This window comes from Micropterus salmoides, unplaced genomic scaffold (assembly GCF_014851395.1).
Source record: "Micropterus salmoides isolate LMB-PRFRI ecotype aquatic unplaced genomic scaffold, ASM1485139v1 Ms_hic_scaffold_20, whole genome shotgun sequence".
Lineage (NCBI taxonomy): Eukaryota > Metazoa > Chordata > Actinopteri > Centrarchiformes > Centrarchidae > Micropterus > Micropterus salmoides.
In genome coordinates, this window is record NW_024041151.1 from 27,130,140 (window position 1) to 27,143,878 (window position 13,739).

Below are 13,739 nucleotides of genomic sequence, written 5' to 3' on the forward strand. Positions count from 1 at the left end.
CTCCCTATTTTTTTTGATAGGTAAAATAGTCTATTTAAATATGTGAAAACGCTCAGGAGAATTCAGTTGTAGACCACAGATGGGCTCCATCTACGAAACTATCCCGTTAATTAATTAAGATTCCTCTTTAAAATCACTGAGGCCACAGTGCTCGCTCTCTGAACGTAATGCTGTTGTGTTCAGAACTGCAACCGCAGTGGAGCAAATCAGGATGAAATCTAAACATATTTTATGAAGCAGTGTGTAGCCTATTAATATCCTGCTTCTCAAAATTAACACTGAGTACAGATGCGGTGTGTAGTCTGCGTATACAGGATAACCTTGAGTTAACCACTAACAAAACCTGCTCGGAGCAGTTTAGAGATGCGGTGTAAATTGCCATGGTAACAGACACCACAGAAATTGGCGACCACGAAGGGACCGTGTTGTGCCAGAATTCATCGTTCCAACACAGGGCTCCAGCGAGCTGACTCCCGCTCCAGAAGCTAGCGTATAGGGTGAGTTTTCTCATAAACTGTGGGCGCTGGTCAGTTCGTGTGTCTGTGTGTGCGTTGAAGGGTACACCGGTTCGATCCCGTGTGAATGCTTGCGGGTGGATGTGTGAGAAGACTCCGTTCTAAATTTAGTGTGCATTGTGGATAACGCAAAAAGGTTGTGTGTGTGAATGTAATGAAGACAGATAGATAGATATAAAAGGAAGAAAAAGGAACAGCCTAGGAGTAACGGGAAGTGAGGTTTCATAACTTTGCAAAGATTAAGAATATGGGCCCTCAGATTCTTATAACCGTAAGTCATGTGGGATGGAAATTACTGTCGCGTGAAACTAGGCTTTAAGGAATAGGTAAATTGGAGTAAGGGAAAAAGAGAGAGAGTGCAACCCTGGCCAGGGTCATTCGGCTTGAATACAAATGAATAAGGATAAGGAAGAAAATATAAGGTTAAGGAAAAAGGAAAAAATAAGGATTAGGACGCCGCAGATCTGGACAAAAAGCCCTTGAAAGGCGATCTTAGATGGGCCGCAAATCCTGGAAAGGAACTAGGTGAATTTTCGGGTCCGTTCAAAGGAACTGGGAGCTTGTAGAAGAAAAATTTAATTGTAAGTTACCTCTCGATACATGTGTTGACGAACTATGTCCGAAGTGGCCTCTCATTAAATATCTGCAAACTCGAGGTAGCATAAATTTAGGAAGGAAAATAATAAAGGAAAAAGGTGCGGCGGAAGCATGCTTTATAAACAGTGTGAAGGAATGCATTCTTGTTGACTGGATAGCTATTGTGTGTGTGTGTGTGTGTGTGGAGAGCTGCCCTGCTGTGTCTCGGTTGTGTGTGTGAGAAATGGGAGAAGCCTAGTGTGTGTGAGAGACTATGCAGAGGACAATAAGGCTAGGATTCAAGAAAACATATATATAATAGAATAAATAAATAAAGAAGGAAGAGAATATATACATATATGAATGAAGAAATAGAGAAGGGAACTTGATCAAGGGGAAAACTGTGTTATGAAATTTGTTAAAGTTATTGATTAATGCTGCTGTATGGTTTGGGTCATTTCAGAAGCAGCAGTGGGGGTTTTTCTTAGCCTAAGTTACTTTTTTGGGAAGTGCGCATTTGTTTTTCTATATTTTACTTGCATTTCATTTGGGGTTTTTTTTATGTGTGTAAATACATTTTTAAAAGGCATTTTCATTGGTATTGAAGAACGGTTGTTAATAGAGTAAGCTTTAAATAGGAGTGAAGAGTAGTGTCCCCAGCATCCCCAGTGTAAATGACACCGAAATTCCTTAGCTTGCATGTTAACGTAGATATGTTAAAAAGTTAGGGAAAATAGATTATGATTACTCAGAGAGGTGACACTCTTATTTTTGGGGGGAAATAACCTTGTGAGTACATAAAAGGACTAAAGTGTTGTTTGCCTTTTTTGGTTTTTGTTCTCCTGTGGACTGAGAGACAAGAAGGAGAGAGAGAGAGAGAAGGAGAGAGAGGGGGTGCCGTCCAGCGCGCCACAGCAAAGCAGCCCCGGATCCAGTCTGGCCAGCATTGTGCAATCCACAAACTCTTTACAAACACCTGTGCATATGTGTCTATATTCATTTATAATTATTACACATTTAGTTTGTTTCCTTTCAGGATATTATAGACACGTTTGTAACAAAGAGAGTCCATTTGTGTATGCCTGCCATATTTCATGTTATGACTATCTAAGGGGAGACTTGGCAACGGACTGATCAGTTACTGTATTTGAATATTACATATGGGAGTTTTTGTGCAGGGGTCGTTTGAAGTCAAGTTGTGTTGGGAATTGAGTGGTATTGAGCTTTTGGGACAAAACTAAGGTGAGTGGGTGCTTATTAGGTAGGAGCTGGCGCCGTGTGATTGCTGGATAACAAGATTTTTGTGATTGCTCTGGAGTTGACAAATTCCCTTGATTTTCCGTTAGCGGATGTGGTAAGATTGCCACCTATCAACAATTAAGTAGAATTAAAAGAAAAATAAACAAATAAGTAATAAGGAAAATAATTTACAATAAAGAAATATAAAAAGTTGTCACTATGCGGAAAAAGGACATTAAAACGTTGAAAGTAACTACTCCGGTTGATGTAGTGCAAAAAAATAATCCTCTAGTTGATGGTATTGTAAAGTTATCTGAAAAATGGCATAAGCGTTGGCCTAATATTGAACAGCCATGGCCTGTGGAAGGGACTCTTAACCCAGGTGTACTTAAAATAATGCAAGTACTTGTGTCCACATATAAGTCGGATCAAAACAAGGGGAAAAAAGGGGAACGACGTAAAGAGAAGAGACGAAGAGAGCTGGGTGTTCTTAAGTTGTTCGAACATGAAGGTCAAAAACTGATGAAAGATACGCAAGAGAAAAGGGACAGTGGTGTGGAGAAAATGGCAAAAGAGGCAAAGATAACAGAGAAAAATTAATGGCAGAAGTCAACAAACCCTTCTCACATACGGATTCAGCAAAAAGACCTCCACCATACGAGGAGGAAGCGGAGTTTAAGGATGTCTATCCTCAGCTTCCAGTGATTATTCAGGAGGGTGGTTATTGCATCAGAGATGAAGATGAACGAGTCATAGAGAGAGGACAAGCAGAAACAACCATAAAGATGACTCCAAGCTCCAAAAGTAAGAAGAAAATGACACGTTTGGAAACCAAGGGTAGAGCGAGGCTTAGGAGAATGGAAGATGATGATGAACAGAGTGATGTAGAAGAGATCATGGGTGGATATGATCCTGTGATCAGACGGAGGCTGGCCAGAGCGGAAAGAAGGGGTGATGAAAGTTGGAAGAAGAAGGATATAGGAGATCAGATCTCTGATGAAAGTGAAGATGGAGACAGCGATGAAGAGTGGGAGATTAAAGGTGCTTCATGTTCAAGGGGATTTTATCCTCCAATGACTACTGAAGAAATAGAAAAAGACATGGATCGATGCATATCATGCTTGGAGAAGTCGACTTATCCAGAAGAAATAAGAGAATTGGAAGAACATCTCGAGAAGCTGACAATACAGAGGGAGAAATTGAGGAAAAAAGGGTCTCAAAAATTGGAGAAGAAGTATGCATTACGCCCAAGGAAAGGGAGCACAAGTAAGAAGATGCTGCCAGTGATAATCCGAGGACAGAATCTGGAGTATAAGCCTTTGCAGAATACCGATATGTCAGATATACTTGAGAAGTTGCCTATTCTTCAAGATGGAGCACATCCTTGGATCTCGAAGTTGGAAGAAATTACGGTAGGAACACAAACTGCCATAGGAGATATTAAGAGACTTTTTGCTAATCTCCTGGGGATTCCAGGTATGGAAGAGATTTTTCAGAGAGCGGGACTTAATCGATATGTGGGGACTGCTGTAAATGATCCGGAGTTGTTCGCTGCAAGTAGGAATCGACTGTGGAGAGCACTGAAAGACACGTTTCCCACAAATGTGCATCCTGACAATATCTTGATTGATTCATTGGGAAAAGAAGAGAATCCGAGAGCCTATGTGTCGAGAGCTCATCAGGTGTGGAGAAATATCACAGGAAATGATCCAGAGGCGAGTCAAATGGAGCGGTCAATTTTGCGAGCTAAACTACAGATGGGGTTGCCCCCACCAGTAAGGAGCAAACTGGCAGAGGTGGTTGGACTTGGAAGCATGGCAATAGGAGTCTATACAGATCATATAGCCCATCAAGTGGATCTATATAGGAAAAAGGAACATGATCAGAAAGAACAGGACCAAGTGACTCTCAGGAAACTCAATCAAATACAACTGGTGGAAAATAAGAAGAAGGAGAAGAAACAGGCTTTGGTTATGCAGGAGCAGTGTTTACCAAAGCAACAATCACCACCACAGCTTCAGTCAAGCCAGGAACAACTGCATTTGCCCCAACCCCACTAGTGGTCCCAGTTGTTTCATATCCACAGCCAGTTTATGGACAGATGCAGAATTGGAGAGGAAGAGGACGAGGAAGCCCAAGAAGAGGAGGATTTAATCCATACTTTCAGCAATCTCCAGAAGTGTGTTACAATTGTGGACAGGTTGGTCACTTTGCCCATGAGTGCAATAGCTCAGGAGGAAATTTCAGAGGAGGAAATTTCAGAGGAGGATTCAGGGGCCAGTCAAGGTCGCTTGGAGGACTGGTGAACCCTCACAGGGGCCCAGAGCCAGGATTCTAGAGGTGCCCAGAAAATCCGAAAGGGGGGTGTCAGCTGGTAGCATCAGGGCCGGAAAGAGATCCAACAATTGAGGTGAAAGTAAATAGGAAGTGATGGCGGATAGCGGAGCGGCTTTGACCTGTGTTCGGCCTGAAGGTACACATCTTCCTATGTACAATCAACTGATTCGGACAAGGGGGTTTGAGGGAGTGAAGCAGCTGATGGGAAGAGATGCTTTGTGTAGATTGAACTGCACAATAAAATGTACACCAGATGGCTGTCTGATAGAAGTGCCAAAAGAAATGGTCCACCAACTATTGATGACAACAGAGATGGAGTCCTCTGCAGTATTCTGGATTGGAAATCTCAGTGCAGATTTCTTGGAGCCGGCTAAGATATGGGAGAAATTCATTGTGGCGAACATGCCAGATGCAAACTTCCAGAATATCCATTCCATTGTACGCTCAAGTATTTCAAGAATGCTGCCCAATCAAACCCAGAGGAATGGTTGGCTCATCAACCAAAGGGAATTCAACTAAGCTCAAGTTGCATAATTTTGGGACCACAAGGAGCGGCTATGAAGGTAAACACTGACGATTATTTGGAGAAAGAATTCAAAATTGAGAAGAGTGTGCCACATGTGACTTTGTTGGTTTCTGAAGACTATGAGCAGAAACATATAGGGGAAATGATGACAGAAGCAGAGGAAGCTGTTTTTGTACCGATGAAAGAGAATTTGGCAATTTGGAGGAGTACAGATCAGCGATTTGTTAAAATCATGATTTCAGCTAAAGGACAGGGACAGCCACAAGCTGTACGGATGACACATGAATCTATTTGTAGTGCCAAGATGGACTCAGATTCTATGAAAGAGTTCCAGAATGTTTGTGGTCTCAACACAGTACCGATATTGGACTTGTGAAGTCAGCCGAACCAGTGAAAGTAGAACTTCGACCAGGAGCTAGACCTCCTTGGAAGTATCAGTATCCATTGAAGGATGAAGCAATTCAAGGAATCGAACCACAAATTGGGGGACTTTTGAAAGCGGGTGTTTTGAAGAAGACAACAAATCCTCAGAGTAACACGCCTTTGTTGCCTGTGAAGAAACCTGATGAGACTTATCGTATGGTTCATGATTTGAGAGCAGTAAATGAAGTGGTAACTGATTTTCCAGCAGAAGTTCCGGATCCACATACTTTGTTAGCCCAAATCCCTCCTGATGCAACACATTTCACGGTGTTAGATTTGTGTGGTGCATTTTTTAGTGTTCCTCTTAGTGTAGAGAGTCAGGGTTTATTTGGATTCACATATAAAGGACAGTTTTATGAGTATGAGAGATTGAAGGATTTAAACACAGTCCTCATATTTTAACAAAGTATTGAAAGATGATTTGGTAGGGATAGATCAGATATTGCAGAGTACTGTGATTCAATATGTCGACGATATTATGATCTGTTCACAAGATGAAGAAACATGTCACAAAGACTCACAAAGTAAATTGCTACAAATATTGGCAGAAAAGGGGCATAAGGCCTCACAAAAGAAGTTGCAATATTGCCAGGAGAAGGTTGTATATTTGGGTCAGACAATAACGCATGGACACAGAAGCATTTCTGATTGTCAATTGGAGGCTATTGGAGGCTCCAAAGCCCAGAACTGTCAGAGAAATGTTGACGTTTCTTGGTATTGCTGGTTATTCTTCAGCATGGGTTGAGGATTATTCTAGTTTGACGGGACCTTTGAGAGCTATGGTTAAGGATACTGGGAACGCTCAACTTCACAGCAATCTGTCCTGGACACAGGAAGGCCTTGTGGCATTTGAAACAATCAAACAGAGGTTACAGGAGGCGCCAGCGCTCACACTACCAGACTACTCTAAGAATTTCTTGTTGTATGTGTCTAATTCCACTGGAGGTAAATATGCATGTGCAGTCCTTTGTCAGCCGACGGGTACAGGGTCAATCCTCAACCTATTTCCTTTTATTCGACTGCATATTCAGAAGTGGAATTAGGGCTACCACTGTGCTACAGAGCAATGGTTGGAGTTTATTTAATGTATGACAAAGCATCATCTGTTACGAGGGGTTACCCAGTGACAATTCTTACCCATCATAGTCTCAGGAATCTCCTGAACTAGGGGAAAATACACATTGACTATGCCAAGGCTTAGAGACTATCATAGGCTCTTAGAGCAGGAGGATGTCACCCTGGTAAGGTGTGATACGGTAAATCCAGCCGAGAATTTGCCAACGTCAGAGGATGGTAAGCCACATGATGGTGTTCAAGAGGCAGAGAAATACTCAAGGCTTAGATCAGACTTGCAAGCCCTTCCACTACGTGAGGCAGACCTGGAGTATTGGACTGATGGGTCTTGTTATCGTGTGGGAGAGAAATTGTGTGCTGGCTATGCAGTAGTAAAAGCTCAAGGAACGGGATTTGTTGTTGAAAAAGCTGAAGTGATACCACAGCCTGCGTCTGCACAGCTGGCAGAACTTGTGGGGCTAACAGAAGAGTGTTTGTTAGCAGACGGACAGCGAGTGACAATATATACTGATTCGGCATATGCACATAATGTATGTCATTTGTTTGGAGCAGTGTGGAAAGGTCGGGGGTTTAAGAGAACGGATGGTTCTCCGATACAACATCACGCACAAATAATAAAACTGTTGCATGCTATGATGAGGCCTAAAGAGATAGCGATAGCTAAGTGTGCAGCTCATAAAACAGATGCGTCAAGAGTGACACAAGGGAACAAAGCTGCTGATGAAGCTGCAAAAGCTGTAACAGGAGCTGACAAATTGGGCAAGGTTTTTGGGTCACTCATGGGGTGGACTTGGAAGACAGAATTACGCTTAAGGAAGTGATTTTGATGCAGGAAGCTGCTTCTATGATTGATAAACAGTTGTGGCTGGACCGAGGTGCTGTTAAGGATTCTACGGGTCTTTGGAGAAATCACGAGGGACTGATAGTAGCACCTCTGGACCTGTTAGGTTTGATGATTCAGGAAGCACATGGGTTAGCTCATGTTGCCAGGGGGGAGGTTAGGAGAAAAATCACAAAGGAGTATGGTTTTTGGGCACCATATTTGCTTGAACAGATTGATTATGTCATAGGCAGGTGTACAATCTGTCTGAAAAATAATGTTCGCAGGGGTATGTCTGTTCCTCCTGGTTACATTCCCACCCCAAGGGGTCCTATGCGTGAGTTAGTTGTTGACTTTGTCGATATGATAAAACCAGTTGAAGGGAAAAGATACATGCTAGTGGTTGTGGATAGATTTTCACGATGGCCGGAGGCCTGTCCAACCAAGTGGAAAGACGCTCAATCGGTTGCCAAGTTTTTGTGTAGAGAAGTCATAAGCAGGTGGGGACTTCCAGATCGAATATCATCAGATAATGGGAAAGAGTTTGTGGATAAAACAGTGAAATTGATTTAGCAAAAAGTGGGAACTAAACAACGTCTTGGAGCAGTTTATCACCCACAAAGTCGAGGGATTTGTGAAAAAATTAATGGGGATTTGCAAATGAAACTATACGAGGGTTTAATCTTCTGTCAAATACTCAAAGAAGTCACAGACTGACATTGTTGAAACATGACATGGCTCTTGATTATATTTTAGCCAAACAAGGAGGTTTGTGTGTGGCTATGAACTTGACGGGAGACGGTTGTTATACTTTGATCCCAGATAGTTCTGATAATATCACTAGTGTTATAGATGCATTAAAGAGTATAAGGGATGCGTTTGGTCAATCTGAGGGAGCTGGATGGTCAGCAAATACTTGGCTACAAAATCAGTTAGGACCAGTGGGAGCAGAGGTGGTTCAGATTTTGGTAGCAGCTTTTGTAGCGCTGTGTTTGATGTTTTGCTTTTGTACGGTGCTATTGACTTTTGCGAAAGCTATGATATTGAGATGGGTTGGAGTGGTAATGCCTGGGGAGAACACTCAGATGCCTTTGTTAACTACGGCTGATTCAGATGGAGAGGATGAAGGGGAACCAGATGAAGTAATGATGGAAAGATATCCATTTTAATGTTACTTTGTATTTTCATACATTGAGGTTTTAATTTTCATGTGTTATTTGCAACAAGATACTGGTTGGTGTTTTCTTTTCTTCCAGAGTATATGGGGATGTACAGATGGGGATTCAAATACTCAAACAAGGACAATATGAAAGGACTCTGGACAAGGACGGTGTGGAAACGTCTGGATTGCATCGACACTGCTGAGGAGCTGCAGTGGAATACCTTCCTGTGTCTACTTTGATATAGATATGAATACATATGTGAATGAATAATACTTAATTAACAATTATATTATATAGTCTTTTTGTGTTAACTGTGTAAAGACTTGTACTTTCAGTTAGGGAGTTAATATTTGGGGACCTCAGGTTGTTTTCTTTTTCTTGATGCTTAGGGATATAGGGTCTAGGCAGGGAAAGGTCCGTTGGAGGGTCCGATGGGTTGACCAGCCTGAATTCGGACATTGTTTTGATTTTTTTTATTTCCTGAGGTTTTCACATGTATTGGCTAAACCGTATTTCTGTATTGACTGATAAAGATGTCGTTTATTAATTGGACTGGAGTACCATGCGTGGCCGCCTAAGGCAGAGGGGCCGTGAGAAAATTTTCCTGTCTAGATTGTCTTGGAGGGAATTTGGAATGAAGGCTGCTGGACAGGTTTTTCGTTCTCACACTCCATAAAGTTGATATGCTGCCAAAAATAATATGCTAGAAGTATGTGTTGGAGAAATTTATCTCTTTTTGTTTTTCGAGACTCAATTAAGTCTCGTAGGGGGGAATATGTGGTATATAACATATGTGCATTTGACCATTACAGTTTAACATAATGCTCTGTAGCTGGGGACAGTGAACCCTTATGGGGACAGTGAACCCTCCTATAGAACTTGACCCCTGACTCAGAGCTGGACAGAGGCACAGTGAACCCTTATGGGGAAGTAATGATTGATGGGTGTGCAAAGAGTGAACCCTTCTATGAAATTTGACCTCTGACCCAGTGGTAGGGGGAGTAGAGGTTAGTGTGTATGAAGGGACTGTGCCCTTATATGGTTTTTAGCAGAGACCTAAACATGTCCTATATAAGCTGTGTTCGATGTACAGAGAGACAGAGTGGTCATCGGGCTGGGTCACTCTCCAAGCTGCTGCAGAGCTTGTAATTGATGCTGAATTCTTTGATGTAATAAACTTTTATAATCAAGAACAGTGTCAAGCGGATTTCTTCTCAACACATCATCGCAGCATTATCGTTCGGACACCACAACAGCTTCTTAACCGGGCTCAGTCGCTGTAACTTACGTGACCCAGATAATATGCAATAATGCAGGGTGGTGCAGAGACCTTTGGAAGGGCAGGTACTCAAACATTGGGCACATGGAACAAAGATTTAAATAAGGCTGTCTAGGTAACTAAACATTTCATGGATCTGGGGTTCCCCCCCAGTCCGTCCCCTGGAGCCCAGCCTCACCACCTGCACACTCACTGGATGAAGCCATGGGAATTCTGCTGCCAGATGAGCAGGAGTCAGATGACTCCGCTCCATCCGCGGGTCTTCGGTGGACGCTGGTGTGGTGTCCGAACAATAATGCTGCGATGATGTGTTGAGAAGAAATCCGCTTGACATTGTTCTTGATCATAAAAGTTTATTACATCAAGGAGTTCGGCATCAATTACAGGCTCTGCAGCAGCTTGGAGACTGACCCAGCCCGATGGCCACTCTGTCTCTCTGTAGATCAAACATAGCTTATATAGGATATGTTTAGGTATCTGTTACCATAGAAGGGTTTGCGTCTGCAAAATAAAGCTCAAACCCATAAAAGGTTACAGTACTATTCTGAGGTAACAAAACAAGGTGTTAGAGGTCAAATTCTATAGAAGGGTTCAGTCCCTACATAACCACCAATCACTGCTCTCCCCTTTGGAGGTCACTGACCCTCTGGCCTGCTGCTAGAGTGCTATTTTGAACTGTTATGAGTCAAATAAATATTGGATACCACACTGGCCTTCAAGGGGGTGATTCCAGCCTCTCTCTGGCGACATTTTCATCCCACTGTCCGACGCCACTTCCCTGTAATCCCTCGGTGGCCTCGTCAGGGAGCTCCCGCCATCATTCATTGTCATTTTTTCCAGTATCATCAAGTTTACTACATCCCCAGAATCAGCACAAACTCAAGTGTTTACGTCAGTCAAAATACTTCTATACACTATAATAGGGGATATTAGCCCACAAAACAAAAAGAAATGGAACTTCAGTTTTCACTTATTTTAGTAGCAGGAGGGTTATGCAAACCATAATATCAACATATCAAATTGCACACCTTAGGACACACTGTCAATATTTTAATATTAAAGTAAGTTTAGGTTTTCTTTAAATATAAAATTATGTTGTTAAAGTGAAATGGCAGTAGCAATAAACTACGTTAACTGTGGTTAACATCACTGTTAGCTTTAGGAAGCCTTTAGTGCCTAAATACATATAAAATGTAACGTTTCTTAGTTACTTTCCCCCGTATTTACCTGGCCAGGGTCCTCTCTCAGCCTGAGATACATCATGCGGCGGCGCCAGCGGTGAAGTACCTCTAGTTCCTCTATTAAGAGGTAAAATATCAAAATTAAAATATTAGTCTCCATGTCGGTGGACCGCAGCTGTGAAGGTTGCTAGGCGACAGGAGCGGCGCTTCCCCACACATGGGTAAGAGCGGGGTCAGTTGATGACGCAACCAAACCATCTCATTTAACAACGGTCAGTTCGGCCTTTTGCGGCCGCATTCCTTGTGGGCCGCAAAAGTAAAAATGAGACCAACAACAACTGTCAGTCCATAGTTACACTGGGACGTCCTCTTCTTCGTTTCCCTCTCCCAGCCATGCCATGACCTCCGCCTGGACCATTTGATAGGGAGGTGGAGCATTCTTTTTCTCCACAGCTGCGACTATCGCACGCAGAGGGACCTGACAAAGGGAATACAACAACAACCACACAATCCCACACACGGAATCATCCCAACCAAAGACATGACAACCTGTTTGGAGAAAGCTGACACCACCACTGTTAGTTGATCATAATAAGGTTTATACCTTACTGTCTGACCTTACTTTCTTTGGAAATCCATGCATTGGAATGTACTGATTAATGAGAAATTTCATCACAGTTTTTGCATCCTCTGACTTTGCAGGTACTGCTTCTGGCCAGCCAGTGTATGCATCCACTGCTACCAACAGATAGCTGTACCCGTTCACCCTTTCCAACATGTCTGTGTAGTCAATAATAATTTCTTTCCCAGGCATTTTTGGTAAGGAAAATTTACCCTCATGTGGATTTATTGTTGGTCGAACATTGTATCCAGTACATATGTGACTCTCTCTGATATGGCTCTCAGTCATAGCTGGTAGAAATGGGTGCCACCAGTGGGTTAAATGTCTTTGCACTGGTGCTTTTCCACAATGCGTCAACCCGTGTGCCTCCTGTAGCATAGAAGCTATCAGTCCTGGCGGTAACACTGGTCTCCCATCCGGGGACCTCCACATCCCATTCTCACCAATCACTGCCTCTCTTTCCTTCCACATAGTCAATTCCTGTGGAGATGCTTTCTGCTGTTCAATTATTAACATATTTACATCACACGAAGGTAGCAAGTCATACACCGTTTTCTCTGCTTGCATCATCAAGCCTAGGAAACACAACATGTCTTTCACAATGAGGGGTTTGGAATGGTGCAAAATAGATGACAGGTGCGAGGGTAACATCCCTGTGCCTTGTCCTCCCAGAAATGAAACTTGCTGTCTACAACACTGTAATTTGGATCTGGAGACTTTAAAACCACAAGCGAAGAGCCTAGAGAGCACAGAATGAGTCGCAGTCAGGCAGAAATCAGAGTCTGGAGCAGCCAATAATATATTATCGACATACTGTATCAAAACTACTCCGTCAGGGAGATCAAGATCTGATAGCTGCTGTTTCAAAATCTGGTTAAATAGACCAGGAGAAAGAATGAAACCCTGTTGCTTATGTGGATACTGCTTCTGCCAGATAGGAGTACAATCCGAGAGGTCAAAGGTCACAGGTTGTACATAAATGCAGTGCCCTACATCTGTAGGGCTTGCTGACCCAACACATTCTCATCTCAATGTGTCATAACTGACGCTTTCAGACAGCGTGACAAAGCGTAACGATTTTACTCTAAAGGTACCGTTCAGCATCCGTATGAAACGCCCCCGCTTCCTACGTTGCAGCAACACAAGGGTGCCTACCTGTGCGCAGCTCTAGGGTTAGCCGGTCGACATGCATACATTCAGTGTATGGGACGCCCAAGAGCGTCTCATAGAGACGCTAAAGGGTACTTTTAGCGTAAAAAACTCTTTCTCAAATTGTCGGTATATGACGCCCTGAGAAGAGAACGGGCTCACTGACCATAACACAGATGGGAGCGAATTTAACATCGCCTCTGAGTCTTGATGGTCCATTCTTTCCCTACCATGGAACCTCTCAATTTGTCTGTGTTCCAAAGTAACCTGATCTGTAGTGGCCTTAACAATTTTGTAAGCCTTTTCAGATGAAGAATAAAAAACATATATGGTAACTGGGTGGAAAACCAGTAGGATCCTTCTCTCTCTCTCTCTCTCTCTCTCTCTCTCTCTCTCTCTCTCTCTCTCTCTCTCTTTCACCCCCAACCAGTCGAGGCAGATGGCCGCCCACCCTGAGCCATGGTTCTGCTCGAGGTTTCTGCCTCTTAAAAGGAAGTTTTTCCTTGCCTCTGTCGCCTAGTGCTTGCTCTTGGTGGGAATTGTTGGGCTTCTGTAAATAACATCATAGAGTCTAGAACCTGCTCTTTTATGAAAAGCGCTGTGAGTAAAGTGTTGTTGTGATTTGGCGCTATGTAAATAAAATTGAATTGAATTAAATTGGATATCGACCCCAAACGCTTACACATAGCGCCCAAATCCTTTGAACTTACAGCTAAAGTGATATGGGGTACAACTTCACCCTGCAATTTATACCATGTCATCTGTTCCTCAGTGAGTTCAACAACCGCAGCCACGCCTTCTTTTCCCACCAGGATGGCATAATCATAATCTAGTT